This window comes from Pseudophryne corroboree, unplaced genomic scaffold (genome assembly GCF_028390025.1).
Source record: "Pseudophryne corroboree isolate aPseCor3 unplaced genomic scaffold, aPseCor3.hap2 scaffold_142, whole genome shotgun sequence".
NCBI lineage: Eukaryota > Metazoa > Chordata > Amphibia > Anura > Myobatrachidae > Pseudophryne > Pseudophryne corroboree.
In genome coordinates this window covers 114910-140698 of record NW_026968046.1, presented here as the reverse complement: position 1 = coordinate 140698, position 25789 = coordinate 114910, and the positions used below count along the sequence as shown (strand labels likewise).

Here is a 25789-nt window from a genome sequence, read left to right as displayed (position 1 = left end):
GATTTCTTGCAGCAGCTGGGCACTGTAACAGCTCCAGAGCTGCTCTGTAAGGCAAGTAAAAGGGTGTGGGCCCTGCAGCACTACCTGTAGTTCGCATTGTGCGTTGGAAGGCACAAAGTAAGCAGAAAGGAGGAGAAGTCAGGATAGTGCGCAAGGGCATAGAAGGGAGCGGCTCAAGAAAAGAGAAGTGGAAACAGACAGCAAACTAGGCTGGAGAGAGACCTGAGACAAAGAGATCTGAATTATACGAGACCTGACCAGGGGAAACACAAATTATGCAGTCAAGTTTCCCACATTTGGGGAAATCGCAGGGGCAGCACACCCAGAGTGCAATGGGTGAGCCTTGCCCTGGGAGAAGCACCTTCATGATCATAGTATCTCACCTGGCAGGTAAGTAGGAGTTGGGCTAGAGCTGGGGAGGGTCGCTGCTCGGGCACCCCCCTGTCAAGTGAAGGAGATCCAACTGAGGCAGCACAAGGAAACTCTCGAAAGAAGAACAAGGCTAGAGGAAGATCTGAAACAAAGAAATCTGACTTTTACCAGAGATCAGAGGAAAACACAAACACAGTCCCCCACTACCAACAAATAAAGCAGTCGCGTTTCCCACATTTGGGGAAATCACAGGGGTCAGCATACCCAGAATGCAATGAATGAACCTCACCCTGGGAGAGTAATCTTCATGACCATGGTATCTCCTATGCAAAATAAGTATGATTTGGGATAGGGCTGGGGAGGGCCGCTGCTCATGCACATCTCTGTCAAGTAAAGGAGATTCAACTGAGGCAGCACAAGGGAACTCTCATCTGGGGACAACAACTGCAGGGAGAACACATATTTTCAGATGAACATGGGAGGGCAGAAGGCTGCCTAATACTGAAGCACCCCCAAACAACAAACCAAATGCAACAACTAGTGCAAGCATTCCTGGGGGAAGTTCTGCAGAAGACGGATTTGCATACGGTGATGTCATCCAAGCAGTGGGTCAAAGTTGGCTTCAACCCTCATCTGCATATGAAAAGAGAAATTGGGCGTGCAGGGCATGGCGGCCTTTTGCGGTGCTTGGATGACCCCTAGTTCGCATTAAACACCCCACCCTCCTTTGGTGTGGGGCTCATGTTGGCCATGCCCCATCCCCTGAAGCATTCAAGCTGATTTATTGCAGCAGCTGGGCACTGTAACAGCTCCAGAGCTGCTCTGAACGGCAAGTAAAAGGGTGTGGGCCCTGCAGCACTACCTGTAGTTTGCATTGTGCATTGGAAGGCACAAAGTAAGCAGACGGGAGAAGTCAGGATAGTGCGCAAGGGCATAGAAGGGAGCGGCTCAAGAAAAGAGAAGTTGAAACAGACAGCAAACTAGGCTGGAGAGAGACCTGAGACAAAGAGATCTGAATTATACGAGAGCCGACCAGGGGAAACACAAATTATGCAGTCAAGTTTCCCACATTTGGGGAAATCGCAGGAGCAGCACACCCAGAGTGCAATGGGTGAGCCTTGCCCTGGGAGAAGCACCTACATGATCATAGTATCTCACCTGCCAGGTAAGTAGAAGTTGGGCTAGAGCTGGGGAGGGTCGCTGCTCGGGTACCCCCCTGTCAAGTGAAGGAGATCCAACTGAGGCAGCACAAGGGAACTCTCGAAAGAAGAACAAGGCTAAAGGAAGATCTGAGACAAAGAAATCTGACTTTTACCAGAGCTGACCAGAGGAAAGCACAAACACAGTCCCCCACTACCACAAATAAAGCAGTCGAGTTTCCCACATTTGGGGAAATCACAGGGGTCAGCATACCCAGAATGCAATGAATGAACCTCACCGTGGGAGAACAATCTTCATGACCATGGTATCTCCTATGCAAAATAAGTATGATTTGGGATAGGGCTGGGGAGGGCCGCTGCTCAGGCACATCTCTGTCAAGTAAAGGAGATTCAACTGAGGCAGCACAAGGGAACTCTCATCTGGGGACAACAACTGCAGGGAGAACACATATTTTCAGATGAACATGGGAGGGCAGAAGGCTGCCTAATACTGAAGCACCCCCAAACAACAAACCAAATGCAACAACTAGTGCAAGCATTCCTGGGGGAAGGCCTGCAGCAGATGGATTTGCATACGGTGATGTCATCCAAGCAGTGGGTCAAAGTTGGCTTCAACCCTCGTCTGCATATGAAAAGAGAAAAGGGGCGTGCAGGGCATGGCGGCCTTTTGCGGCGCTTGGATGACCCCTAGTTCGCATTAAACACCTCCACCCTCCTTCGGTGTGGGGCTCATGTTGGCTATGCCCCAGCCCCTGAAGCATTCAAGCTGATTTCTTGCAGCAGCTGGGCACTGTAACAGCTCCAGAGCTGCTCTGTACGGCAAGTAAAAGGGTGTGGGCCCTGCAGCACTACCTGTAGTTTGCATTGTGCATTGGAAGGCACAAAGTAAGCAGACAGGAGGAGAAGTCAGGATAGTGCACAAGGGTATAAAAGGGAGGGGCTCATGAAAAAAGAAGTGGAAACAGACAGCAAACTAGGCTGGAGAGAGACCTGAGACAAAGAGATCTGAATTATACGAGAGCCGACCAGGGGAAACACAAATTATGCAGTCAAGCTTCCCACATTTGGGGAAATCAGAGTGCAATGGGTGAGCCTTGCCCTGGGAGAAGCACCTTCATGATCATAGTATCTCACCTGGCAGGTAAGTAGGAGTTGGGCTAGAGCTGGGGAGGGTCGCTGCTCGGGCACCCCTCTGTCAAGTGAAAGAGATCCAACTGAGGCAGCACAAGGAAACTCTCGAAAGAAGAACAAGGCTAGAGGAAGATCTGAGACAAATAAATCTGACTTTTACCAGAGCTGACCAGAGGAAAGCACAAACACAGTCCCCCACTACCACAAATAATGCAGTCGAGTTTCCCACATTTTGGAAATCACAGGGGTCAGCATACCCAGAATGCAATGAATGAACCTCACCCTGGGAGAACAATCTTCATGACCATGGTATCTCCTATGCAAAATAAGTATGATTTGGGATAGGGCTGGGGAGGGCCGCTGCTCAGGCACATCTCTGTCAAGTAAAGGAGATTCAACTGAGGCAGCACAAGGGAACTCTCATCTGGGGACAACAACTGCAGGGAGAACACATATTTTCAGATGAACATGGGAGGGCAGAAGGCTGCCTAATACTGAAGCACCCCCAAACAACAAACCAAATGCAACAACTAGTGCAAGCATTCCTGGGGGAAGGCCTGCAGCAGATGGATTTGCATACGGTGATGTCATCCAAGCAGTGGGTCAAAGTTGGCTTCAACCCTCGTCTGCATATGAAAAGAGAAAAGGGGCGTGCAGGGCATGGCGGCCTTTTGCGGCGCTTGGATGACCCCTAGTTCACATTAAACACCTCCACCCTCCTTCGGTGTGGGGCTCATGTTGGCTGTGCCCCAGCCCCTGAAGCATTCAAGCTGATTTCTTGCAGTAGCTGGGCACTGTAACAGCTCCAGAGCTGCTCTGTACGGCAAGTAAAAGGGTGTGGGCCCTACAGCACTACCTGTAGTTTGCATTGTGCATTGGAAGGCACAAAGTAAGCAGACAGGAGGAGAAGTCAGGATAGTGCACAAGGGTATAAAAGGGAGGGGCTCATGAAAAAAGAAGTGGAAACAGACAGCAAACTAGGCTGGAGAGAGACCTGAGACAAAGAGATCTGAATTATACGAGAGCCGACCAGGGGAAACACAAATTATGCAGTCAAGCTTCCCACATTTGGGGAAATCGCAGGGGCACCACACCCAGAGTGCAATGGGTGAGCCTTGCCCTGGGAGAAGCACCTTCATGATCATAGTATCTCACCTGGCAAGTAAGTAGGAGTTGGGCTAGAGCTGGGGAGGGTCGCTGCTCGGGCACCCCCCTGTCAAGTGAAAGAGATCCAACTGAGGCAGCACAAGGGAACTCTCGAAAGAAGAACAAGGCTAGAGGAAGATCTGAGACAAATAAATCTGACTTTTACCAGAGCTGTCCAGAGGAAAGCACAAACACAGTCCCCCACTACCACAAATAATGCAGTTGAGTTTCCCACATTTGGGGAAATCACAGGGGTCAGCATACCCAGAATGCAATGAATGAACCTCACCCTGGGAGAACAATCTTCATGACCATGGTATCGCCTATGCAAAATAAGTATGATTTGGGATAGGGCTGGGGAGGGCCGCTGCTCAGGCACATCTCTGTCAAGTAAAGGAGATTCAACTGAGGCAGCACAAGGGAACTCTCATCTGGGGACAACAACTGCAGGGAGAACACATATTTTCAGATAAACATGGGAGGGCAGAAGGCAGCCTAATACTGAAGCACCCCCAAACAACAAACCAAATGCAACAACTAGTACAAGCATTCCTGGGGGAAGGCCTGCAGCAGATGGATTTGCATATGGTGATGTCATCCAAGCAGTGGGTCAAAGTTGGCTTCAACCCTCGTCTGCATATGAAAAGAGAAAAGGGGCGTGCAGGGCATGGCGGCCTTTTGCGGCGCTTGGATGACCCCTAGTTCGCATTAAACACCTCCACCCTCCTTCGGTGTGGGGCTCATGTTGGCTATGCCCCAGCCCCTGAAGCATTCAAGCTGATTTCTTGCAGCAGCTGGGCACTGTAACAGCTCCAGAGCTGCTCTGAACGGCAAGTAAAAGGGTGTGGGCCCTGCAGCACTACCTGTAGTTTGCATTGTGCATTGGAAGGCACAAAGTAAGCAGACGGGAGAAGTCAGGATAGTGCGCAAGGGCATAGAAGGGAGCGGCTCAAGAAAAGAGAAGTTGAAACAGACAGCAAACTAGGCTGGAGAGAGACCTGAGACAAAGAGATCTGAATTATACGAGAGCCGACCAGGGGAAACACAAATTATGCAGTCAAGTTTCCCACATTTGGGGAAATCGCAGGAGCAGCACACCCAGAGTGCAATGGGTGAGCCTTGCCCTGGGAAAAGCACCTACATGATCATAGTATCTCACCTGCCAGGTAAGTAGAAGTTGGGCTAGAGCTGGGGAGGGTCGCTGCTCGGGTACCCCCCTGTCAAGTGAAGGAGATTCAACTGAGGCAGCACAAGGGAACTCTCGAAAGAAGAACAAGGCTAGAGGAAGATCTGAGACAAATAAATCTGACTTTTACCAGAGCTGACCAGAGGAAAGCACAAACACAGTCCCCCACTACCACAAATAATACAGTCGAGTTTCCCACATTTGGGGAAATCACAGGGGTCAGCATACCCAGAATGCAATGAATGAACCTCACCCTGGGAGAACAATCTTCATGACCATGGTATCTCCTATGCAAAATAAGTATGATTTGGGATAGGGCTGGGGAGGGCCGCTGCTCAGGCACATCTCTGTCAAGTAAAGGAGATTCAACTGAGGCAGCACAAGGGAACTCTCATCTGGGGACAACAACTGCAGGGAGAACACATATTTTCAGATGAACATGGGAGGGCAGAAGGCTGCCTAATAATGAAGCACCCCCAAACAACAAACCAAATGCAACAACTAGTGCAAGCATTCCTGGGGGAAGGCCTGCAGCAGATGGATTTGCATACGGTGATGTCATCCAAGCAGTGGGTCAAAGTTGGCTTCAACCCTCGTCTGCATATGAAAAGAGAAAAGGGGCATGCAGGGCATAGCGGCCTTTTGCGGCGCTTGGATGACCCCTAGTTCGCATTAAACACCTCCACCCTCCTTCGGTGTGGGGCTCATGTTGGCTATGCCCCAGCCCCTGAAGCATTCAAGCTGATTTCTTGCAGCAGCTGGGCACTGTAACAGCTCCAGAGCTGCTCTGTACGGCAAGTAAAAGGGTGTGGGCCCTGCAGCACTACCAGTAGTTTGCATTGTGCATTGGAAGGCACAAAGTAAGCAGACAAGAGGAGAAGTCAGGATAGTGCACAAGGGTATAAAAGGGAGGGGCTCATGAAAAAAGAAGTGGAAACAGACAGCAAACTAGGCTGGAGAGAGACCTGAGACAAAGAGATCTGAATTATACGAGAGCCGACCAGGGGAAACACAAATTATGCAGTCAAGCTTCCCACATTTGGGGAAATCGCAGGGGCACCACACCCAGAGTGCAATGGGTGAGCCTTGCCCTGGGAGAAGCACCTTCATGATCATAGTATCTCACCTGGCAGGTAAGTAGGAGTTGGGCTAGAGCTGGGGAGGGTCGCTACTCGGGCACCCCCCTGTCAAGTGAAAGAGATCCAACTGAGGCAGCACAAGGGAACTCTCGAAAGAAGAACAAGGCTAGAGGAAGATCTGAGACAAATAAATCTGACTTTTACCAGAGCTGACCAGAGGAAAGCACAAACACAGTCCCCCACTACCACAAATAATGCAGTCGAGTTTCCCACATTTGGGGAAATCACAGGGGTCAGCATACCCAGAATGCAATGAATGAACCTCACCCTGGGAGAACAATCTTCATGACCATGGTATCGCCTATGCAAAATAAGTATGATTTGGGATAGGGCTGGGGAGGGCCGCTGCTCAGGCACATCTCTGTCAAGTAAAGGAGATTCAGCTGAGGCAGCACAAGGGAACTCTCATCTGGGGACAACAACTGCAGGGAGAACACATATTTTCATATAAAAATCTTGGTCATGCTCTGGTTTCTCTTCAGAACGAACAAATCTTTCGCCTCTTACTAAAGATTTCCGTGGAGAGGAGCAAAACCGAGTTTTATCTCAATTTTTGCATGCCCCATCTTTTTGGGGTTTCTTTTACCGGTTTAAAGATAGAATGAGTGTGCTTTAATGTAAGCTCATTTGCATAGAAATGACAGTAAATGTTTATTTATGTTCAAACAGAACTTTCTTGACCATGCTACTTGCTTTAAAGATCTGGGAGCACATGGAATACAGTACAAACCATGCTTATAGCAAGGAGAAGCCAGGTGAGAAATCTGCTTTCTTTCAAATTGGGCACTCACTTTGATCTGAATGAGGACTGCTGGCACAGCACTCAGGCGACAGGTGGAATCTTGGTCATGCTCTGGTTTCTCTTCAGAACGAACAAATCTTTCGCCTTTTATTAAAGATTATCCGTGGAGAGGAGCAAAACTGAATTTTATCTCAATTTTTGCATGCCCCATATTATTGGGGTTTCTTTTATCAGTTTAAAGACAGAACGAGTGTGCTTTCTTGTTAGCTTTAATGTAAGTTTATTTGCATAACAATGACAATAAATGTCTGTTTCTTTTCAAGCAGAACTTTCTTGACCATACTAATTGCTTGAAAGATCTGGGAGCACATGGAAAAGAGTACAAACCATGTTTATAGCAAGGGGAAGCCTGGTGAGAAATCTGCTTTCTTTCTTTCAAATTGGGTGCTCACTTTGAGCTGAATGAGGACTGCTGGCATGGCACTCAGGCGACAGGTGGAATCTTGGTCATGCTCTGGTTTCTCTTCAGAACGAACAAATCTTTCGCCTTTTACTAAAGATTTCCGTGGAGAGGAGCAAAACTGAGTTTTATCTCAATTTTTGCATGCCCCATATCATACCTCCCAACTGTCCCGATTTTCGCGGGACAGTCCCGTTTTTTTGGGGACTGTCCCGCTGTCCCACCTGCGGGCCGCAGTGTCCCGCGGTGGGGAGGACAATTGGGAGGCTCTGTCTGTCGCTGCCCTGCTTAGCAGAGCAGCGGTGAATAGACGCTGTGCGCATGCGCACAGCGTCTATTCACTGAAGTCAGAGGGAGAGGTGGCATGCCAGCGGCTCACAGAGCGCTGGGCATGCCCGCTCAGTGCCGAAAACGGGGGCGTGACTCGCGATCGCGGGTCCTCCCGCGAAGCCACGCCCCCTTTTACTTAGGCCACACCCTTTTTGGGAGCGCGCGCGACTTCGCCGCGCGTGTGTCCCTTTTTGCGAGCCGACAAAGTTGGGAGGTATGCCCATATTATTGGGGTTTCTTTTATCAGTTTAAAGACAGAACGAGTTTGCTTTCTTGTTAGCTTTAATGTAAGTTTATTTGCATAACAATGACAGTAAATGTTTGTTTCTTTTCAAACAGAACTTTCTTGACCATGCTACTTGCTTGAAAGATCTGGGAGCACATGGAAAACAGTACAAACCATGCAGTATCACAAGAGCCTTTATTTGATCTTTCATGAAGATAGAGCAGAATTGAGGACACGTCAACAATTTCTGCCGAAGGTGGTTCATCTTTCCACATGGTGCCTTTGGCCACTGACACCTTCGTTGAGTCAAAGTCTCTGGCTGTGGTCAGAACTTTGAAAATTTATGTCACCAGAACGGTTCAGATTAGGAAAACAGAGGCTCTGTTTGTCCTGTATGCTCCCAAAAGGATTGGGTGTCCTGCTTCCATGTAGACCATTATGCGCTGGATCTGTGGTAAGATTCAGCATGCTCATTCCATGGCAGGATTGCCGTTACTGAATTAGGTGAAGACCCATTCTACTAGAAAGGTGGGTTCATCCTGGGCAGCTGGTCGGGGAGTCTCGGCATTGCAACTTTGCCGAGCAGCTATTTAGTAAACACTTTTGCTAAGTTTTACAAGTTTGATACCTTGGCCGATGATAACTTCAAGTTGGGTCATTCGGTGCTGCAGAGTCGTACGCACTCTTCCACCCGTTCAAGAGCTTTGGTATAACCCCATGGTTCTTAATGTGACCCCAGCATCCTCTAGGTCGTATGAGAAAATAGGATTTTAATACCTACCGGTAAATCCTTTTCTCTTAGTCTGTAGAGGATGCTGGGCACCCGTCCCAGTCCATACTGTGTCTGCAGTTATTACTTGTGGTTATACACATGTTGTGTTATGGTTCTGGTCAGCTTTTTGCTGCAATTGTTCATGCCGTTGGCTTGTGTTCTGTTGAATGCCACGTTCTGCGGCATGCTTAAGGTGTGAGCTGGTAAGATGCTCACCTTAGTTTAACAATAAATCCTTTCCTCGAAATGTCCGTCTCCATGGGCACAGTTCCTATAACTGGAGTCTGGAGGAGGGGCATAGAGGGAGGAGCCAGTTCACACCCTTTGATAGTCTTAAAGTGCCCATGTCTCTTGCGGATCCCGTCTATACCCCATGGTTCTTAATGTGACCCCAGCATCCTCTACGGACTAAGAGAAAAGGATGCCCTTGCGCACTATCCTGACTTCTCCTCCCGTCTGCTTACTTTGTGCCTTCCAACGCACAATGCAAACTACAGGTGGTGCTGCAGGGCCCACACCCTTTTACTTGCCTTACAGAACAGCTCTGGAGCTGTTACAGTGCCCAGCTGCTGCAAGAAATCAGCTTGAATGCTTCAGGGGATGGGGCATGGCCAACATGAGCCCCACACCAAAGGAGGGTGGGGGTGTTTAATGAGAACTAGGGGTCATCCAAGCACTGCAAAAGGCCGCCATGCCCTGCACGCCCCTTTTCTCTTTTCATATGCAGATGAGGGTTCCAGCCAACTTTGGCCCACTGCTTGAATAACATCACTGTATGCAAATCCGTCTGCTGCAGACCTTCCCCCAGGAAGGCTTGTACTAGATGTTGCATATGGTTTGATATTTGATGGTGCTTCAGTATTAGGCAGCCTTCCGCCCTCCCATGTTCATCTGAAAAGATGTGGTCTCCCTGCAGTTGTTGTCCCCAGACGAGAGTTCCCTTGTGCTTCCTCAGTTGAATCTCCTTAACTTGACGGGGGAGGGGCTGCCCGAGCAGCCACCCTCCCCAGCCCTATCCCAACTCATACTTATTTTGCATATGAGATCTCTTGATCATGAAGATTGTTATCACAGGGTGAGGTTCATCCATTATATTTTAAAATAGGAAGGTACAAATTACATATTTGAATTGCATTTATGTGCTGGATTCAAATGTCCCCCCCCCCTTCCTTTCTCAATTGTGCCCGTCAGCAGCTATTCTAAGGTTGCTGCCAATGGGTGTGACACGTTAATTTCTTCTGTGGGGTACACTGGACTCCACAAGGATTCACATTGGGGTGTAGAGTAGGATCTTGATCTGAGGCACCAACCGGCTCAAAGCTTTTGACTGTTCCCAAGATGCTCAGTGCATTCTCCTCTATAACCCCGCTTCCATGAACAGGGAGCTCAGTTTGTAGTTGGTGCCTTCAGTAGCAGGCCACTTAACAGGGGCCTGCCTCAGGCAGCCTATTCTTAGCTATAAATTTTGACAAGAAAAGAAGAACTTGTTTTATGAGAATCTACAAGGGCTGCAGCAGGCTAGGTCTAATAGACATCTTTACTGCAGCTTCATCACTCCCAGCGGCGCTGTATACTCCCGTGCCCTGGTTGCTGGGTCACTGCAGCGGAGGGTCCGGTTTCATCCTAAGGTCAGTCACACACACACCACCCTTCCGGATCACGAGGCCGCTGATGAAGGGGAGCGTGGCCGTAGGGGGTGGACCGTGTGCGCACTGGCGTGGACACTGATTACTGGGCAGCCGCTCCACTAGCCACCAGGTACAGTTAAGGAGCACAGGTCTGGGGGTTTTTCTCCTATATTAACCCAATTTTGTACTGCCCGCAGCGCATTGTGATAGGTAATAGGGCCTGATTCAGGTTGGATTGCAATCACAATAAGCGATCCAACTGCAAAAATTGCTAAGAGCATACGCATGTGCCTGCATTTTCTGCGGCACCCCGCAGAGAATGCGATCGCCTCTGCCTGTCAATCGGGGCGGGGGGGGGATAGGTGGGTCAGCAACACTCCATTTCCAAGTCAGGGATGGAGCGGTGCGGGGGCAAGGCTTCAAAATGGGGTCTGCAACGGAGGAGACACAGGGGGCGTGGTCACAGCGGCTGTATGACATCACATTCAGCCGCTGTGATCACAAAAATGGTGGCGGCTTCCTGCGCGCACATACAGTCTGCACCAGCAGGAGGCTACACCATTTTTTATGATCACGCTGAACTGCAGTGCGACTGCAATTACAGCATGGTCAAGAAGGGAGGCGTCATGCTGGGTGGCCATGCCCTTTCACTGTGCAGGAGCCAGCACTGCTCACACACTAGTCCCCGGGTGCAGCCCCCAACCCCCGGGACACCCGGAGCAACAAAATGTAGATTCAGGCCACCAGGCCACGCCCCTACCTATGAAACCATGCCTCCTTTTTACCATTGCGCTGCTTATCTGCGCGCACTGCATTACAATCTCCCTCGCCACCTCTCTGGGTGTCACCAGTGATAGTGACACCTCTGCCATGCTTGTAGCAGCTGGTCCTAAGATCTACGCCTCAAGCCCTGAGTGTTTGCCCTTGTGACTTGTTGATCATCATAGCGAAGCAGATGCTTACAGAAAACTGCAGGGGCTTAGATTGAAAATAAAAAAATTGATGGGTATAAGGTAGAGAGGAGCGGGTTCGGTTCTCCGAGAACCGAATTCCCCACGAACTCCACGTTGTTTACACTGGTCCGAGGCAGGCTCGGTTGTTCCCGCCTGACTCGGAAAACCTGAACAAGGGAAAATGTCATCATCCCGCTGTCGGATTCTCGCGAGATTCGGATTCCATATAAAGAGCTGCTTGTTGCCGCCATTTTTACTCGTGCTTTGAAGAGAGAGCGGAATGGACGTGGCTATGTTCTCTCAGTGGAAATCTCAATATCAGTGCTCAGTATCAGTGGTTACTTATTGCTGCTCAGTAATACTAGTAGTGTGTCTCTCCTGCTCAGTGTCAGTTCTCAGTAGTATCCTCATCAGTGCTCAGTATCACTGCTCATTGTCTTGTGCTGCATTGTGGTGCTCAGCATACTACAGTACATTACTAATAGTCCAGTGCTGCATCTTGCTGCTCAGTGTCAGTTCTAGTATCCTCATCAGTGCTCACTATCACTGTTCATTGCATTTTGGTTTTCTGTATACTACAGTAACATAGTAATATAGTAACATATAGTAACATAGTTTTTGAGGTTGAATAGAGGCAAATTGCCCATCGTGTTCAACCTGTTTTAAGTTGTGATGATTCTACATACTTGCTGAATAATGTTTTATGACTAGTTAGCTACTATAACTCATGTTACCCCCGGATTAACCATGTTGATATTTTAAGTATTATAACCTTAGATAGCTTTTTCATTCAGAAATGTATCCATTCCTTTTTTAAATCCAATTACAGAGTCCGCCATTACCACCTTCCCTGGCAGGGAATTCCACATCCTGATTGCCCTAACAGTGAAGATCATAGTATCTCACCTGGCAGGTAAGTAGGAGTTGGGCTAGAGCTGTGGAGGATTGCTGCTCGGGCACCCCCTGTCAAGTGAAGGAGATCCAACTGAGGCAGCACAAGGGAACTCTCGAAAGAAGAACAAGGCTAGAGGAAGATCTGAGACAAAGAAATCTGACTTTTACCAGAGCTGACCAGAGGAAAGCACAAACACAGTCCCCCACTACCACAAATAATGCAGTCGAGTTTCCCACATTTGGGGAAATCACAGGGGTCAGCATACCCAGAATGCAATGAATGAACCTCACCCTGGGAGAACAATCTTCATGACCATGGTATCTCCTATGCAAAATAAGTATGATTTGGGATAGGGCTGGGGAGGGCCGCTGCTCAGGCACATCTCTGTCAAGTAAAGGAGATTCAACTGAGGCAGCACAAGGGAACTCTCATCTGGGGACAACAACTGCAGGGAGAACACATATTTTCAGATGAAAATCTTGGTCATGCTCTGGTTTCTCTTCAGAACGAACAAATCTTTCGCCTTTTACTAAAGATTTCCGTGGAGAGGAGCAAAACTGAGTTTTACCTCAATTTTTGCATGCCCCATCTTTTTGGATTTTCTTTTATCGGTTTAAAGATAGAATGAGTGTGCTTTAATGAAAGCTCATTTGCATAGAAATTACAGTAAATGTTTGTTTCTTTTCAAACAGAACTTTCTTGACCATGCTACTTGCTTGAAAGATCTGGGAGCACATGGAATACAGTACAAACCATGCTTATAGCAAGGAGAAGCCAGGTGAGAAATCTGCTTTCTTTCAAATTGGGCGCTCACTTTGATCTGAATGAGGACTGCTGGCATGGCACTCAGGCGACAGGTGGAATCTTGGTCATGCTCTGGTTTCTCTTCAGAATGAACAAATCTTTCGCCTTTTATTAAAGATTTCCGTGGAGAGGAGCAAAACTGAGTTTTATCTCAATTTTTGCATGCCCCATATTATTGGGGTTTCTTTTATCAGTTTAAAGACAGAACGAGTGTGCTTTCTTGTTGGCTTTAATGTAAGTTTATTTGTATAACAATGATAGTAAATGTCTGTTTCTTTTCAAACAGAACTTTCTTGACCATGCTACTTGCTTGAAAGATCTGGGAGCACATGGAAAAGAGTACAAACCATGCTTATAGCAAGGGGAAGCCTGGTGAGAAATCTGCTTTCTTTCTTTCAAATTGGGTGCTCACTTTGAGCTGAATGAGGACTGCTGGCATGGCACTCAGGCGACAGGTGGAATCTTGGTCATGCTCTGGTTTCTCTTCAGAACGAACAAATCTTTCGCCTTTTACTAAAGATTTCCGTGGAGAGGAGCAAAACTGAGTTTTATCTCAAATTTTGCATGCCCCATCTTATTGGGGTTTTATTTTATCTGTTTAAAGATAGAACGAGTGTGCTTTAATGTAAGCTCATTTGCATAGAAATGACAGTAAATGTTTGTTTCTTTTCAAACAGAACTTTCTTGACTATACTAATTGCTTGAAAGATCTGGGAACACATGGAAAAGAGTACAAACCATGTTTATAGCTAAGGGAAGCCTGGTGAGAAATCTGCTTTCTTTCTTTCAAATTGGGTGCTCACTTTGAGCTCAATGAGAACTGCTGGCATGGCACTCAGGCGACAGGTGGAATCTTGGTCATGCTCTGGTTTCTCTTCAGAACTAACAAATATTTCGCCTTTTATTAAAGATTTCCGTGGAGAGGAGCAAAACTGAGTTTTATCTCAATTTTTGCATGCCCCATATTATTGGGGTTTCTTTTATCAGTTTAAAGACAGAACGAGTGTGCTTTCTTGTTAGCTTTAATGTAAGTTGCCATAGATGCAGTGAAACACATGTGTAGGGCACGGCGTGTCCGCGTGTATTTGACTCATGTGAAATGTTATAAAACAAAAATATATGATTATGATGTTAGCTGTTAGTCTCCACTAATAGGGAATAGAAGCTGAGCTATAAGAAAGGAATACACTAGATATGATGTCACTTAGCAATTACAATGTCTAAAGTGCATACAGATAGCTACTAATAACTCTTGATAAGAAAGTATATCAGTGTGGGTATATTTATATGATGGGATATTGGGACTAGTGAATATATATCACTCCTGCTGTCCAGATTGGCAATAACCAGACAATTATGATAAGAGTAGAGATGTCACATGGGCTGCTATAGATATTAATTTAATGCTGTATGTGTCATTTGTTACAAATGGATACATTTTCTATGAGTCAGCCTAGCAGCTGCATGTTCTAACAGAACACTATCCTCACACAGAATCTGCTAACCTTGAGATAACTAAATGACAGTGTGTAACAGTCTCTTTACTATAAGACTGTTACAAAGTAATATATATATTTGAAGTCAGTCTAGCAGCTGTGTGTTCCAGCAGTTTATAAGACAAAGAAAATCTCCTATTGTGGAATCTAGACACATGGGACTGCTGGCCTGTGTCATACTATTTCTATGTAATACCAGTAACATGTATATAACTGTTACATAATTGTTACAAATGGATAAATCTTTGAGTCAGCCTAGCAGCTGCATGTCCTAACAGGACACCATAAATCCTTTACAGTGTAACAAATTGATTGGTAACACTTAAAGGCTGGAGAGCAGTTATATGCCTTACTAGCATACTCAATATACCACATTATTACACCAGTTACCACGATTATTGACAGCGCATTTGATATATTATATTACCCTCACACTGAGTCTGTTTACCTTTAGATAACTAAGTGACCGAATATGTAACAGTTTCTCTATCATAAGACTGTTACAAAGTGAGATAGATATATTTGGAAGTCAGTCAAACAGCTGTGTGTTTCAGCGGTTTATAAGAAAATTCCTCATTGTGGAATCTGGACCACTAAGGGTTATTATATATATAGCACATGGAATTGCCACATCTCCCTATATGATAATTTCATTACACTGTAACATAATAAGAATTAACTCTTTAACAGTGTAAATAGAGAGTAATGAATCTCTGACACATGGAATATATTATTTCTTAGATGAATTGGATAAACCATTATGACAGACACTTTGCTTCTTAATAAGAATTGAGGTGGCTATACCTCTAAGGAAAGCATTATTGCCTACGCCTAGATCAGATTAAATAAGATCTGGCTGAATATATGAAGGAAGGTTGCTATTTATATGAGAATTGGAATTGCTATATTCCTTAAGGCAACCCCACCGATTGATATATGTTGTCAATTAAGTATATCTGAACGGCTATATCTGGACCAGATTTAATAAGATCTGGCTGATTATATGAAGGAGGGCTGCTATTTATATTGGAATTGCCATATTCCTTAAGGCAACCGCACCTGTTGGTATATCTCGCCAATTAACTATATCTAAACAGCTAAATTAAAGCTATTCATCATTTTTTTAGTTTGGATATTAATAAATATGATCTTTCCATGATCCATAGAGATTTCCCTATCAAGTGATTCCTTATCCGATATAGAAAGCTATCCCCCTGTGGTATTGAATTTAGGAATATAGTCTTAGGGGACACAGAGAAATAAGTGATCCCCATCTACCTAAGCACCCCACAAATTGGAGGTTAGCTTACCGGTTATACTCAATCACCCCCACAAATTCGCCAATGGGGATGGCTTCCCGGGAGGTAACCCCTATTGAGTGAAGGGAGTATATAGGATACGACCCAGTGGTACCTGACGACATAGATACTAACAGCTATTTAATAACATTACGCTAGAAAGTGATTATTAGCAACATATATATCTATATAAACAACCCCGCCAGGGTTGTGCCTTCAAAAATAATCACACACGGACACGCTTTTTAAACCTTTTTTTCACATCTCTTTATTCTTCTTATGCACATGTATGTTAGTTCTGTGATTTTAACATTTATGTTTCACTGCAGTTTGGGATAATAATATTAATATTTATCCAATTTTAATACATACTTAATAAAGGTTATATTTTATGATTCATTCATTCTGTCCAGTGCGTCAACAGTGCAGATTTCTTCTTGTTTTTTCTCCCAAATTCTATAACAATGACAGTAAATGTTGTTTCTTTTCAAACAGAACTTTCTTGACCATGCTACTTGCTTGAAAGATCTGGGAGCACATGGAAAACAGTACAAACCATGCAGTATCACAAGAGCCTTTATTTGATCTTTCATGAAGATAGAGCAGAATTGAGGACACGTCAACAATTTCTGCCGAAGGTGGTTCATCTTTCCACATGGTGCCTTTGGCCACTGACACCTTCGTTGAGTCAAAGTCTCTGGCTGTGGTCAGAACTTTGAAAATTTATGTCACCAGAACGGTTCAGATTAGGAAAACAGAGGCTCTGTTTGTCCTGTATGCTCCCAACAGGATTGGGTGTCCTGCTTCCATGTAGACCATTATGCGCTGGATCTGTGGTAAGATTCAGCATGCTCATTCCATGGCAGGATTGCCATTACTGAATTAGGTGAAGACCCATTCTACTAGAAAGGTGGGTTCATCCTGGGCAGCTGGTCGGGGAGTCTCGGCATTGCAACTTTGCCGAGCAGCTATTTAGTAAACACTTTTGCTAAGTTTTACAAGTTTGATACCTTGGCTGATGATAACCTCAAGTTGGGTCATTCGGTGCTGCAGAGTCGTACGCACTCTCCCACCCGTTCAAGAGCTTTGGTATAACCCCATGGTTCTTAATGTGACCCCAGCATCCTCTAGGTCGTATGAGAAAATAGGATTTTAATACCTACTGGTAAATCCTTTTCTCTTAGTCCGTAGAGGATGCTGGGCACCCGTCCCAGTCCATACTGTGTCTGCAGTTATTACTTGTGGTTATACACATGTTATGTTATGGTTCTGGTCAGCTTTTTGCTGCAATTGTTCATGCCGTTGGCTTGTGTTCTGTTGAATGCCACGTTCTGCGGCATGCTTAAGGTGTGAGCTGGTAAGATGCTCACCTTAGTTTAACAATAAATCCTTTCCTCGAAATGTCCGTCTCCCTGGGCACAGTTCCTATAACTGGAGTCTGGAGGAGGGGCATAGAGGGAGGAGCCAGTTCACACCCTTTGAAAGTCTTAAAGTGCCCATGTCTCTTGCGGATCCCGTCTATACCCCATGGTTCTTAATGTGACCCCAGCATCCTCTACGGACTAAGAGAAAAGGATGCCCTTGCGCACTATCCTGACTTCTCCTCCCGTCTGCTTACTTTGTGCCTTCCAACGCACAATGCGAACTACAGGTGGTGCTGCAGGGCCCACACCCTTTTACTTGCCTTACAGAACAGCTCTGGAGCTGTTACAGTGCCCAGCTGCTGCAAGAAATCAGCTTGAATGCTTCAGGGGATGGGGCATGGCCAACATGAGCCCCACACCAAAGGAGGGTGGGGGTGTTTAATGCGAACTAGGGGTCATCCAAGCACCGCAAAAGGCCGCCATGCCCTGCATGCCCCTTTTCTCTTTTCATATGCAGATGAGGGTTCCAGCCAACTTTGGCCCACATCTTGGATGACATCACCGTATGCAAATCCGTCTTCTGCAGACCTTCCCCCAGGAATGCTTGTACTAGTTGTTGCATATGGTTTGATATTTGATGGTGCTTCAATATTAGGCAGCCTTCCACCCTCCCATGTTCATCTGAACAGATGTGGTCTCCCTGCAGTTGGTGTCCCCAGACGAGAGTTCCCTTGTGCGTCCTCAGTTGAATCTCCTTAACTTGACGGGGGAGGGGCTGCCCGAGCAGCCACCCTCCCCAGCCCTATCCCAACTCATACTTATTTTGCATATGAGATCTCTTGATCATGAAGATTGTTCTCACAGGGTGAGGTTCATCCATTATATTTTAAAATAGGAAGGTACAAATTACATATTTGAATTGCATCTATGTGCTGGATTCAAATGTACCCCCCCCCCCCTTCCTTTCTCAATTGTGCCCGTCAGCAGCTATTCTAAGGTTGCTGCCAATGGGTGTGACACATTAATTTCTTCTGTGGGGTACACTGGACTCCACAAGGATTCACATTGGGGTGTAGAGTAGGATCTTGATCTGAGGCACCAACCGGCTCAAAGCTTTTGACTGTTCCCAAGATGCTCAGCGCATCCTCCTCTATAACCCCGCTTCCATGAACAGGGAGCTCAGTTTGTAGTTGGTGCCTTCAGTAGCAGGCCACTTAACAGGGGCCTGCCTCAGGCAGCCTATTCTTAGCTATTAATTTTGACAAGAAAAGAAGAACTTGTTTTATGAGAATCTACAAGGGCTGCAGCAGGCTAGGTCTAATAGACATCTTTACTGCAGCTTCATCACTCCCAGCGGCGCTGTATACTCCCGTGCCCTGGTTGCTGGGTCACTGCAGCGGAGGCTCCAGTTTCTTCCTAAGGTCAGTCACACACACACCGCCCTTCCGGATCACGAGGCCGCTGATGAAGGGGAGCGTGGCCGTAGGGGGTGGACCGTGTGCGCACTGGCGTGGACACTGATTACTGGGCAGCCGCTCCACTAGCCACCAGGTACAGATAAGGAGCACAGGTCTGGGAGTTTTACTCCTATATTAACCCAATTTTGTACTGCCCGCAGCGCATTGTGATAGGTAATAGGGCCTGATTCAGGTTGGAATGCAATCACAATAAGCGATCCAACTGCAAAATTTGCTAACAGCATACGCATGTGCCTGCATTTTCTGCGGCACCCCGCAGAGAATGCGATCGCCTCTGCCTGTCAATCGGGGCGGGGGGGGGAGAGGGGGGTCAGCAACACTCCATTTCCAAGTCAGGGATGGAGCGGTGCGGGGGCAAGGCTTCAAAATGGGGTCTGCAACGGAGGAGACACAGGGGGCGTGGTCACAGCGGCTGTATGACATCACATTCAGCCGCTGTGATCACAAAAATGGTGGCGGCTTCCTGCGCGCACATACAGTCTGCACCAGCAGGAGGCTACACCATTTTTTATGATCACGCTGAACTGCAGTGCGACTGCAATTACAGCATGGTCAAGAATGGAGGCGTCATGCTGGGTGGCCATGCCCTGTCACTGTGCAGGAGCCAGCACCGCACACACACTAGTCCCCGGGTGCAGCCCCCAACCCCCGGGACACCCGGAGCAACAAAATGTAGATTCAGGCCACCAGGCCACGCCCCTACCTATGAAACCATGCCTCCTTTTTACCATTGCACTGCTTATCTGCGCGCACTGCATTACAATCTCCCTCGCCACCTCTCTGGGTGTCACCAGTGATAGTAACACCTCTGCCATGCTTGTAGCAGCTGGTCCTAAGATCTACGCCTCAAGCCCTGAGTGTTTGCCCTTGTGACTTGTTGATCATCATAGCGAAGCAGATGCTTACAGAAAACTGCAGGGGCTTAGATTGAAAATAAAAAAATTGATGGGTATAAGGTAGAGAGGAGCGGGTTCGGTTCTCCGAGAACCGAATTCCCGACGAACTCCACGTGGTTTACACTGGTCCGAGGCAGGCTCGGTTGTTCCCGCCTGACTCGGAAAACCTGAACAAGGGAAAATGTCATCATCCCGCTGTCGGATTCTCGCGAGATTCGGATTCCATATAAAGAGCAGCGCGTTGCCGCCATTTTTACTCGTGCATTGAAGAGAGAGCGGAGAGGACGTGGCTATGTTCTCTCAGTGGAAATCTCAATATCAGTGCTCAGTATCAGTGGTTACTTATTGCTGCTCAGTAATACTAGTAGTGTGTCTCTCCTGCTCAGTGTCAGTTCTCAGTAGTATCCTCATCAGTGCTCAGTATCACTGCTCATTGTCTTGTGCTGCATTGTGGTGCTCAGCATACTACAGTACATTACTAATAGTCCAGTGCTGCATCTTGCTGCTCAGTGTCAGTTCTAGTATCCTCATCAGTGCTCACTATCACTGCTCATTACATTGTGGTGTTCTGTATACTACAGTAACATAGTAATATAGTAACATATAGTAACATAGTTTTTGAGGTTGAATAGAGGCAAATTGCCCATCGTGTTCAACCTGTTTTAAGTTGTGATGATTCTACATACTTGCTGAATAATGTTTTATGACTAGTTAGCTACTATAACTCATGTTACCCCCGGATTAACCATGTTGATATTTTAAGTATTATAACCTTGGATAGCTTTTTCATTCAGAAATGTATCCATTCCTTTTTTAAATCCAATTACAGAGTCCGCCATTACCACCTTCCCTGGCAGGGAATTCCACATCCTGATTGCCCTAACAGTGAAGATCATAGTATCTCACCTGGCAGGTAAGTAGGAGTTGGGCTAGAGCTGTGGAGGATTGCTGCTCGGGCACCCCCTGTCAAGTGAAGGAGATCCAACTGAGGCAGCACAAGGGAACTCTCGAAAGAAGAACAAGGCTAGAGGAAGATCTGAGACAAAGAAATCTGACTTTTACCAGAGCTGACCAGAGGAAAGCACAAACGCAGTCCCCCACTACCACAAATAATGCAGTCGAGTTTCCCACATTTGGGGAAATCACAGGGGTCAGCATACCCAGAGTGCAATGAATGAACCTCACCCTGGGAGAACAATCTTCATGACCATGGTATCTCCTATGCAAAATAAGTATGATTTGGGATAGGGCTGGGGAGGGCCGCTGCTCAGGCACATCTCTGTCAAGTAAAGGAGATTCAACTGAGGCAACACAAGGGAACTCTCATCTGGGGACAACAACTGCAGGGAGAACACATATTTTCAGATGAACATGGGAGGGCAGAAGGCTGCCTAATACTGAAGCACCCCCAAACAACAAATCAAATGCAACTACTAGTGCAAGCATTCCTGGGGGAAGGCCTGCAGCAGATGGATTTGCATATGGTGATGTCATCCAAGCAGTGGGTCAAAGTTGGCTTCAACCCTCGTCTGCATATGAAAATAAAAAAGGGGTGTGCAGGGCATGGCGGCCTTTTGCGGCGCTTGGATGACCCCTAGTTCGCATTAAACACCTCCACCTTCCTTCGGTGTGGGGCTCATGTTGGCTATGCCCCAGCCCCTGAAGCATTCAAGCTGATTTCTTGCAGCAGCTGGGCACTGTAACAGCTCCAGAGCTGCTCTGTAAAGCAAGTAAAAGGGTGTGGGCCCTGCAGCACTACCTGTAGTTTGCATTGTGCGTTGGAAGGCACAAAGTAAGCAGACGGGAGAAGTCAGGATAGTGCACAAGGGCATAGAAGGGAGCGGCTCAAGAAAAGAGAAGTGGAAACAGACAGCAAACTAGGCTGGAGAGAGACCTGAGACAAAGAGATCTGAATTATACGAGAGCCGACCAGAGGAAACACAAATTATGTAATCAAGTGTCCCACATTTGGGGAAATTGTAGGAGCAGCACACCCAGAGTGCATTGGGTGAGCCTTGCCCTGGGAGAAGCACCTTCCTGATCATAGTATCTCACCTGGCAGGTAAGTAGGAGTTGGGCTAGAGCTGGGGAGGGTCGCTGTTCGGGCACCCCCCTGTCAAGTGAAGGAGATCCAACTGAGGCAGCACAAGGAAACTCTCGAAAAAAGAACAAGGCTAGAGGAAGATCTGAGACAAAGAAATCTGACTTTTACCAGAGCTGACCAGAGGAAAGCACAAACACAGTCCCCCACTACCACAAATAATGCAGTCGAGTTTCCCACATTTGGGGAAATCACAGGGGTCAGCATACCCAGAATGCAATGAATGAACTTCACCCTGGGAGAACAATCTTCATGACAATTGTATCTCCTATGCAAAATAAGTATGATTTGGGATAGGGCTGGGGAGGGCCGCTGCTCAGGCACATCTCTGTCAAGTAAAGGAGATTCAACTGAGGCAGCACAAGGGAACTCTCATCTGGGGACAACAACTGCAGGGAGAACACATATTTTCAGATGAACATGGGAGAGCAGAAGGCTGCCTAATACTGAAGCACCCCCAAACAACAAACCAAATGCAACAACTAGTACAAGCATTCCTGGGAAAAGGTCTGCAGAAGACGGATTTGCATACGGTGATGTCATCCAAGCAGTGGGCCAAAGTTGGCTGGAACCCTCATCTGCATATGAAAAGAGAAAAGGGGTATGCAGGGCATGGCGGCCTTTTGCGGCGCTTGGATGACCCTTAGTTAGCATTAAACACCTCCACCCTCCGTCGGTGTGGGGCTCATGTTGGCTATGCCCCAGCCCCTGAAGCATTCAAGCTGATTTCTTGCAGCAGCTGGGCACTGTAACAGCTCCAGAGCTGCTCTGTAAGGCAAGTAAAAGGGTGTTGGCCCTGCAGCACTACCTGTAGTTTGCATTGTGCGTTGGAAGGCACAAAGTAAGCAGACAGGTGAAGTCAGGAGAGTGCACAAGGGCATAGAAGGCAGCGGCTCAAGAAAAGAGAAGTGGAAACAGACAGCAAACTAGGCTGGAGAGAGACCTGAGACAAAGAGATCTGAATTATACGAGAGCCGACCAGGGGAAACACAAATTATGCAGTCAAGTTTCCCACATTTGGGGAAATCACAGGAGCAGCACACCCAGAGTGCAATGGGTGAGCCTTGCCCTGGGAGAAGCACCTTCATGATCATAGTATCTCACCTGGCAGGTATGTAGGAGTTGGGCTAGAGCTGGGGAGGGTCGCTGCTCGGGTACCCCCCTGTCAAGTGAAGGAGATCAAACTGAGGCAGCACAATGGAACTCTCGAAAGAAGAACAAGGCTAGAGGAAGATCTGAGACAAAGAAATCTGACTTTTACCAGAGCTGACCAGAGGAAAACACAAACACAGTCCCCCACTACCACAAATAATGCAGTTGAGTTTCCCACATTTGGGGAAATCACAGGGGTCAGCATACCCAGAATGCAATGAATGAACCTCACCCTGGGAGAACAATCTTTATGACCATGGTATCTCCTATGCAAAATAAGTATGATTTGGGATAGGGCTGGGGAGGGCCGCTGCTCAGGCACATCTCTGTCAAGTAAAGGAGATTCAACTGAGGCAGCACAAGGGAACTCTCATCTGGGGACAACAACTGCAGGGAGAACACATATTTTCAGATGAACATGGGAGAGCAGAAGGCTGCCTAATACTGAAGCACCCCCAAACAACAAACCAAATGCAACAACTAGTGCAAGCATTCCTGGGGGAAGGCCTGCAGCAGATAGATTTGCATATGGTGATGTCATCCAAGCAGTGGGTCAAAGTTGGCTTCAACCCTCGTCTGCATATGAAAAGAGAAAAGGGGCGTGCAGGGCATGGTGGCCTTTTGCGGCACTTGGCTGACCCCTAGTTTGCATTAAACACCTCCACCCTCCTTCGGTGTGGGGCTCATGTTGGCTATGCCCCAGCCCCTGAAGCATTCAAGCTGATTTCTTGCAGCAGCTGGGCACTGTAACAGCTCCAGAGCTGCTCTGTAAGGCAAGTAAAAGGGTGTGGGCCCTGCAGCACTACCTGTAGTTCGCATTGTGCGTTGGAAGGCACAAAGTAAGCAGAAAGGAGGAGAAGTCAGGATAGTGCGCAAGGGCATAGAAGGGAGCGGCTCAAGAAAAGAGAAGTGGAAACAGACAGCAAACTAGGCTGGAGAGAGACCTGAGACAAAGATATCTGAATTATACGAGACCTGACCAGGGGAAACACAAATTATGCAGTCAAGTTTCCCACATTTGGGGAAATCGCAGGAGCAGCACACCCAGAGTGCAATGGGTGAGCCTTGCCCTTGGAGAAGCACCTTCATGATCATAGTATCTCACCTGGCAGGTAAGTAGGAGTTGGGCTAGAGCTGGGGAGGGTCGCTGCTCGGGCACCCCCCTGTCAAGTGAAGGAGATCCAACTGAGGCAGCACAAAGGAACTCTCGAAAGAAGAACAAGGCTAGAGGAAGATCTGAGACAAAGAAATCTGACTTTAACCAGAGCTGACCAGAGGAAAGCACAAACACAGTCCACCACTACCACAAATAATGCAGTCGAGTTTCCCACATTTGGGGAAATCACAGGGTTCAGCATACCCAGAGTGCAATGAATGAACCGCACCCTGGGAGAACAATCTTCATAACAATGGTATCTCCTATGCAAAATAAGTATGATTTGGGATATGGCTGCGGAGGGCCGCTGCTCAGGCACATCTCTGTCAAGTAAAGGAGATTCAACTGAGGCAGCACAAGGGAACTCTCATCTGGGGACAACAACTGCAGGGAGAACACATATTTTCAGATGAACATGGGAGGGCAGAAGGCTGCCTAATACTGAAGCACCCCCAAACAACAAACCAAATGCAACAACTAGTGCAAGCATTCCTGGGGGAAGGCCTGCAGCAGATAGATTTGCATATGGTGATGTCATCCAAGCAGTGGGTCAAAGTTGGCTTCAACCCTCGTCTGCATATGAAAAGAGAAAAGGGGCGTGCAGGGCATGGTGGCCTTTTGCAGCACTTGGCTGACCCCTAGTTTGCATTAAACACCTCCACCCTCCTTCGGTGTGGGGCTCATGTTGGCTATGCCCCAGCCCCTGAAGCATTCAAGCTGATTTCTTGCAGCAGCTGGGCACTGTAACAGCTCCAGAGCTGCTCTGTAAGGCAAGTAAAAGGGTGTGGGCCCTGCAGCACTACCTGTAGTTCGCATTGTGCGTTGGAAGGCACAAAGTAAGCAGAAAGGAGGAGAAGTCAGGATAGTGCGCAAGGGCATAGAAGGGAGCGGCTCAAGAAAAGAGAAGTGGAAACAGACAGCAAACTAGGCAGGAGAGAGACCTGAGACAAAGAGATCTGAATTATACGAGACCTGACCAGGGGAAACACAAATTATGCAGTCAAGTTTCCCACATTTGGGGAAATCGCAGGGGCAGCACACCCAGAGTGCAATGGGTGAGCCTTGCCCTGGGAGAAGCACCTTCATGATCATAGTATCTCACCTGGCAGGTAAGTAGGAGTTGGGCTAGAGCTGGGGAGGGTCGCTGCTCGGGCACCCCCCTGTCAAGTGAAGGAGATCCAACTGAGGCAGCACAAGGAAACTCTCGAAAGAAGAACAAGGCTAGAGGAAGATCTGAAACAAAGAAATCTGACTTTTACCAGAGATCAGAGGAAAACACAAACACAGTCCCCCACTGCCAACAAATAAAGCAGTCACGTTTCCCACATTTGGGGAAATCACAGGGGTCAGCATACCCAGAATGCAATGAATGAACCTCACCCTGGGAGAGTAATCTTCATGACCATGGTATCTCCTATGCAAAATAAGTATGATTTGGGATAGGGCTGGGGAGGGCCGCTGCTCATGCACATCTCTGTCAAGTAAAGGAGATTCAACTGAGGCAGCACAAGGGAACTCTCATCTGGGGACAACAACTGCAGGGAGAACACATATTTTCAGATGAACATGGGAGGGCAGAAGGCTGCCTAATACTGAAGCACCCCCAAACAACAAACCAAATGCAACAACTAGTGCAAGCATTCCTGGGGGAAGTTCTGCAGAAGACGGATTTGCATACGGTGATGTCATCCAAGCAGTTGGTCAAAGTTGGCTTCAACCCTCATCTGCATATGAAAAGAGAAAAGGGGCGTGCAGGGCATGGCGGCCTTTTGCGGTGCTTGGATGACCCCTAGTTCGCATTAAACACCCCACCCTCCTTTGGTGTGGGGCTCATGTTGGCCATGCCCCATCCCCTGAAGCATTCAAGCTGATTTATTGCAGCAGCTGGGCACTGTAACAGCTCC

At 47.4% G+C, this 25789-nt stretch overlaps 28 non-coding genes across 28 annotated transcripts; 7 read left to right on the top strand and 21 right to left on the bottom strand.

Moving 5' to 3' along the window:
* Positions 1-235: 235 nt before the first annotated feature.
* Positions 236-398, bottom strand: LOC134996398 (U1 spliceosomal RNA). Its single transcript, XR_010199098.1, has one exon. It is a non-coding gene; the product is annotated as a U1 spliceosomal RNA (small nuclear RNA).
* A 149-nt stretch (positions 399-547) lies between these two features.
* Positions 548-712, bottom strand: LOC134996411 (U1 spliceosomal RNA). Its single transcript, XR_010199111.1, has one exon. It is a non-coding gene; the product is annotated as a U1 spliceosomal RNA (small nuclear RNA).
* Positions 713-1382: 670 nt separating this feature from the next.
* On the bottom strand, positions 1383-1545 carry LOC134996347 (U1 spliceosomal RNA). Its single transcript, XR_010199048.1, has one exon. It is a non-coding gene; the product is annotated as a U1 spliceosomal RNA (small nuclear RNA).
* A 152-nt stretch (positions 1546-1697) lies between these two features.
* On the bottom strand, positions 1698-1861 carry LOC134996260 (U1 spliceosomal RNA). The gene has a single exon (XR_010198964.1). It is a non-coding gene; the product is annotated as a U1 spliceosomal RNA (small nuclear RNA).
* Positions 1862-2833: 972 nt separating this feature from the next.
* LOC134996223 (U1 spliceosomal RNA) lies at positions 2834-2996 on the bottom strand. The gene has a single exon (XR_010198928.1). It is a non-coding gene; the product is annotated as a U1 spliceosomal RNA (small nuclear RNA).
* Positions 2997-3670: 674 nt separating this feature from the next.
* On the bottom strand, positions 3671-3833 carry LOC134996585 (U1 spliceosomal RNA). Its single transcript, XR_010199254.1, has one exon. It is a non-coding gene; the product is annotated as a U1 spliceosomal RNA (small nuclear RNA).
* Positions 3834-3985: 152 nt separating this feature from the next.
* LOC134996145 (U1 spliceosomal RNA) lies at positions 3986-4149 on the bottom strand. The gene has a single exon (XR_010198851.1). It is a non-coding gene; the product is annotated as a U1 spliceosomal RNA (small nuclear RNA).
* A 671-nt stretch (positions 4150-4820) lies between these two features.
* On the bottom strand, positions 4821-4983 carry LOC134996352 (U1 spliceosomal RNA). Its single transcript, XR_010199053.1, has one exon. It is a non-coding gene; the product is annotated as a U1 spliceosomal RNA (small nuclear RNA).
* A 152-nt stretch (positions 4984-5135) lies between these two features.
* Positions 5136-5299, bottom strand: LOC134996143 (U1 spliceosomal RNA). Its single transcript, XR_010198849.1, has one exon. It is a non-coding gene; the product is annotated as a U1 spliceosomal RNA (small nuclear RNA).
* A 674-nt stretch (positions 5300-5973) lies between these two features.
* LOC134996568 (U1 spliceosomal RNA) lies at positions 5974-6136 on the bottom strand. Its single transcript, XR_010199240.1, has one exon. It is a non-coding gene; the product is annotated as a U1 spliceosomal RNA (small nuclear RNA).
* A 152-nt stretch (positions 6137-6288) lies between these two features.
* Positions 6289-6452, bottom strand: LOC134996188 (U1 spliceosomal RNA). Its single transcript, XR_010198894.1, has one exon. It is a non-coding gene; the product is annotated as a U1 spliceosomal RNA (small nuclear RNA).
* A 144-nt stretch (positions 6453-6596) lies between these two features.
* Positions 6597-6712, top strand: LOC134996009 (U5 spliceosomal RNA). The gene has a single exon (XR_010198718.1). It is a non-coding gene; the product is annotated as a U5 spliceosomal RNA (small nuclear RNA).
* Positions 6713-6982: 270 nt separating this feature from the next.
* LOC134996100 (U5 spliceosomal RNA) lies at positions 6983-7099 on the top strand. Its single transcript, XR_010198808.1, has one exon. It is a non-coding gene; the product is annotated as a U5 spliceosomal RNA (small nuclear RNA).
* A 286-nt stretch (positions 7100-7385) lies between these two features.
* LOC134996079 (U5 spliceosomal RNA) lies at positions 7386-7498 on the top strand. Its single transcript, XR_010198787.1, has one exon. It is a non-coding gene; the product is annotated as a U5 spliceosomal RNA (small nuclear RNA).
* A 4819-nt stretch (positions 7499-12317) lies between these two features.
* On the bottom strand, positions 12318-12481 carry LOC134996276 (U1 spliceosomal RNA). The gene has a single exon (XR_010198979.1). It is a non-coding gene; the product is annotated as a U1 spliceosomal RNA (small nuclear RNA).
* A 144-nt stretch (positions 12482-12625) lies between these two features.
* LOC134996021 (U5 spliceosomal RNA) lies at positions 12626-12741 on the top strand. Its single transcript, XR_010198729.1, has one exon. It is a non-coding gene; the product is annotated as a U5 spliceosomal RNA (small nuclear RNA).
* A 270-nt stretch (positions 12742-13011) lies between these two features.
* LOC134996026 (U5 spliceosomal RNA) lies at positions 13012-13127 on the top strand. The gene has a single exon (XR_010198734.1). It is a non-coding gene; the product is annotated as a U5 spliceosomal RNA (small nuclear RNA).
* Positions 13128-13413: 286 nt separating this feature from the next.
* LOC134995967 (U5 spliceosomal RNA) lies at positions 13414-13529 on the top strand. Its single transcript, XR_010198677.1, has one exon. It is a non-coding gene; the product is annotated as a U5 spliceosomal RNA (small nuclear RNA).
* Positions 13530-13804: 275 nt separating this feature from the next.
* Positions 13805-13920, top strand: LOC134996056 (U5 spliceosomal RNA). The gene has a single exon (XR_010198765.1). It is a non-coding gene; the product is annotated as a U5 spliceosomal RNA (small nuclear RNA).
* Positions 13921-20548: 6628 nt separating this feature from the next.
* Positions 20549-20712, bottom strand: LOC134996201 (U1 spliceosomal RNA). Its single transcript, XR_010198906.1, has one exon. It is a non-coding gene; the product is annotated as a U1 spliceosomal RNA (small nuclear RNA).
* Positions 20713-21383: 671 nt separating this feature from the next.
* LOC134996602 (U1 spliceosomal RNA) lies at positions 21384-21546 on the bottom strand. Its single transcript, XR_010199260.1, has one exon. It is a non-coding gene; the product is annotated as a U1 spliceosomal RNA (small nuclear RNA).
* Positions 21547-21698: 152 nt separating this feature from the next.
* LOC134996160 (U1 spliceosomal RNA) lies at positions 21699-21862 on the bottom strand. The gene has a single exon (XR_010198867.1). It is a non-coding gene; the product is annotated as a U1 spliceosomal RNA (small nuclear RNA).
* A 671-nt stretch (positions 21863-22533) lies between these two features.
* LOC134996550 (U1 spliceosomal RNA) lies at positions 22534-22696 on the bottom strand. Its single transcript, XR_010199223.1, has one exon. It is a non-coding gene; the product is annotated as a U1 spliceosomal RNA (small nuclear RNA).
* A 152-nt stretch (positions 22697-22848) lies between these two features.
* On the bottom strand, positions 22849-23012 carry LOC134996152 (U1 spliceosomal RNA). Its single transcript, XR_010198858.1, has one exon. It is a non-coding gene; the product is annotated as a U1 spliceosomal RNA (small nuclear RNA).
* A 674-nt stretch (positions 23013-23686) lies between these two features.
* LOC134996500 (U1 spliceosomal RNA) lies at positions 23687-23849 on the bottom strand. The gene has a single exon (XR_010199190.1). It is a non-coding gene; the product is annotated as a U1 spliceosomal RNA (small nuclear RNA).
* A 152-nt stretch (positions 23850-24001) lies between these two features.
* Positions 24002-24165, bottom strand: LOC134996283 (U1 spliceosomal RNA). The gene has a single exon (XR_010198986.1). It is a non-coding gene; the product is annotated as a U1 spliceosomal RNA (small nuclear RNA).
* A 674-nt stretch (positions 24166-24839) lies between these two features.
* Positions 24840-25002, bottom strand: LOC134996397 (U1 spliceosomal RNA). The gene has a single exon (XR_010199097.1). It is a non-coding gene; the product is annotated as a U1 spliceosomal RNA (small nuclear RNA).
* Positions 25003-25151: 149 nt separating this feature from the next.
* On the bottom strand, positions 25152-25316 carry LOC134996532 (U1 spliceosomal RNA). The gene has a single exon (XR_010199207.1). It is a non-coding gene; the product is annotated as a U1 spliceosomal RNA (small nuclear RNA).
* Between the last annotated feature and the right edge of the window lie 473 nt (positions 25317-25789).